Genomic DNA, 3,679 nt, shown 5'->3' on the forward strand with positions numbered 1-3,679 from the left:
CCCTATGCCTTGGTTCAGTCACCTTTTAAATGTGGTAATAATAGTGCCTATCTCATGGGAGTTTTGTTTTGTTTTTGTTTTTGTTTTTTAGGATTAAATTGAGTTAATGTGGATAAAGTACTTAGAACATTGCTTGGAACATATATAGTAAATGCTATTTAAGCGTGAGACGTTGTTGTTGTTGTTGTTGTTACCACAATTCCAGGAACCTAAAGGCAGTAAATTTAACTTAAATTTAATACCACACACTTTTGTGTATATGTATGGGTGGAGATATAGATAGATAGATAGACAGATAATGGATAGATATAGCTAGGGTTTTTTTCTTTCACAGCCTAATTTTCCAACCAAAATTTAAGGGTTTCTCTTGTCTGATACTTGAAGAATCTCTCTCTTTCTTCAGTCATTGTGGTAACCAGACAAAATAAGTGATGACTTGTACTAGTTTGCTAGGCCTTCTGTAACAAAATACCACAGTCTGCGCAGCTGTGAATAAATGTGAAAATTTATTTTCTCATAATTCTGAAGGCTAGAAATCCCAGATTAAGGTGCAAGTAGGGCTGGTTTCCCTTGAGGCCTCTCTCTCCGCTTGCAGATGGCTGCCGTCTTGCTGCCCCTCCACACGGTCTCTCCTCTGTGAGTGCACATTCCTGATCTCTGCGTGCCCACATTTCTTCTTATAAGGACACCAGTCAGACTGGACTGGATCAGTGCCCACCCTAACAGCCTCATTTTAACGTATCCTCTTCTTTAAAGGCCTTATCTCCACACACAGCTACATTCTGAGGTAGAGGGGCCAGGACTTCAACATGTGGATTTGGTGGGGGGTGGGACACAATTCAGTTCATACATGGCTATTTAGATTATTTTTATCTCGACATGTCTACTGTGTGGGAGCTGTGATCCCTCACTAGTGTTATGCAATTTCCTACAGTCACCCAAGGATATTGTCCCAGGCAGCAGGGGATTTGCTTAGACACCTGGTTAAAATATGGTGGCTTGTAAAATCCTCCTGGGCTTCAGCTGGATTGCTGAGTTCTAGAGGAAGCTATGTGACAAGCAAAGCCACCCCCGAGGGCCAACTGTGCAACCTGTCTCTGACCTGCCAGGTGCTGCTGTACATATGTGTGATGTAGAACCAGGTAAAGCCCAGAAAGTGGATCTGCTGGAAAATGCCAAGGTTGATCTGAATATTTTCTGTGGCTTTACTTCAAAGGGTTGGGATCATTTAACTTGAAAATAGCTTTAAGTTGGCTTTTTCAAGGCAGCCATTGAAGACCTGAATAGGAAGAAAAGGAGGGAGATTGGAAGGAACAGTTAGGAATGGGATGGCAGAGCAAGAAAAACCTCAGTTCACATCTGGTATATCTGTCAGCTCTGGTGTATGCAAGAAAGTGTATGTGACTATACACACTCCTGCAATGGGCTTAACGCATTAGCTTTATCCTCCTATTCCTTTGTCTTCTGCCTGTGGTAACATCTCTCGGGGGCTTGCCTCTCCTTGGTAGCAGCAAACAGCAGGGTAATAAATTAAGGCAGGAGACCACCACTGATCATTATTATTAATGACCTAAGCTAACAATGAAGGTTTTAGCAATTGTTGATAACCTAAATGAATTCGAAGGGTGCCACACCAGGAGAAAGCACTCCGGTGCTGGAACTTCTTCTCCTGTGGCAGTGGCCTATTTTTAGGCTATGGAGAAAGGTGGATTCACGAACACTAAACTTACAGTGATTATGATTGCATCGGTGGAAGGTCTAACAGAACTGCAGAAGCCTAGTCATTCTCAGGCAAGCTAGTATAGTGTTATTAGTTTTATTTACAAACCAAATTCATTTTCTTTCAACCTCATCTTTTGTCCACTGCATAAATCTTCTTAAATTTCTCCCTAGAAACTTCCTCAAGGTGGAGGTGGCTTATAACATGTTGCTTGGCCCCTAGTAAAGTTTTACCTAATTTGCAATTGGCTTTTCTCACTAGCCTGTTAATGTAAAGAGCGGCTGTGTAGAGGCTGTGTAACCAGGGCAACGGGTAATGGAGCTCAGTATCAGCGATCTTCAAAAGGATCTTGCTGGCCGGGCGCGGTGGCTCACACCTGTAATCCTAGCTCTCTGGGAGGCCGAGGCAGGCGGATTGTTTGAGCTCAGGAGTTCGAAACCAGCCTGAGTAAGAGCGAGACCCCGTCTCTACTAAAAATAGAAAGAAATTAATTGGACAGCTAAAAATATATAGAAAAAATTAGCTGGGCATGGTGGCGCATGCCTGTAGTCCCAGCTACTCGGGAGGCTGAGGCAGGAGGATGGCTTGAGCCCAGGAGTTTGAGGTTGCTGTGAGCGAGGATGACGCCATGGCACTCTAGCCCGGGCAACACAGTGAGACTCTGTCTCAAAAAAAAAAAAAAAAAGGATCTTGTTTTATTTCCTGTATGTTTCCCCATGTTTCCCCAGAATTCACTGACTTCACACATTCTTGTTCTACTATTTAACTTAAAACATTTTCCTCTCCTAAAGGAGATGTCCCTTTTGATCAGTAATACTCACCACTTCCTCATCTTTTTATTCTAAGACTTTTATCCCCTTACAGAAAGAAGTGGACCCCTGAATTTTCTCATGTCCTTCTCTTCTGGTCTATTTCCCCATCACAACATAAAAGAATTATGAGTTTAATTTACCTGGCCAAAATCAAGTTCAGATTATTGATAAGATTATGAAATAGCCGTGATGTAACCGTGAAAGCACTTTGGATTTAGAGACCTAGGATCTGATTTGCATTCTAATTCCGCTATTCACCAACTCATAAGCCCACATAAATTCTTTAATCTCTCTGAGCCTCAGCTCCCTCATACATAAAATAGTGAGAATACCTCCCTCCCAGGATCATACTGGGACTTATGTAGGGTATCGTTTGTAAAAATGTTACACCTAGCACAGGATCTTATCCATAGTAAGTACCTGGCATATTTTTCTTAAATCCAAATTTTTTTTTATTACCAATTTTATTTTTTTAAGAAAACTTTTTTATATGGAAGATTTCAAACATATTCGAAAGGAAAGCGAGAATTATAATGAATCCCAATGTCTCTATTACCCAACTTTAACACTTGTTAACAGTTTGCCAAACTCATTTTACTTTGTCTCTCCACTTTTTTTTTTCCTGGGAGTATTTTAATGCAAATCCCAAACATTATGCTATACCACATGTAAAAACTTTAGCATGCATCTCTAACTTACCACCAAAATATTATTTTATCTAACAGACTTAAAAGAGATTCTTTAATATTATGTATAATTCAATCCATATACACATGTATGTTCTTGATTGTCTTAAAGGTATCTTTTTATAGTCAATTTGTTGGAACAAGGATCCAAACAAGGTCCACATATTACATTTAGTGTTATATCTCTTAAGTTTACTTTATTTTAAAATAGTGCTCAGTTTCTTTTTTCTTTATTTTTTTCCTTATGACATTATTTTGTTAATAAACAAACATGTTATTTGTATTATGGAAGGGTTTACATGAGTGGTTCCAGCTAGAGGCTTGATTTGATTCATGTTCAAATTTCATAGGCAAAAATATTTCATAAGTGGTGCTAGAGTTAGCAATCTTTCGATGACAAATAATGATTTTTTTAACTATTTTAAAATCAGTCTTAGAAATCTTTCTCTGCCACAAACTCA

This window comes from Propithecus coquereli, unplaced genomic scaffold (assembly GCF_000956105.1).
Source record: "Propithecus coquereli isolate 6110/MARCELLA unplaced genomic scaffold, Pcoq_1.0 Scaffold57, whole genome shotgun sequence".
Taxonomy (NCBI): Eukaryota; Metazoa; Chordata; class Mammalia; order Primates; family Indriidae; genus Propithecus; species Propithecus coquereli.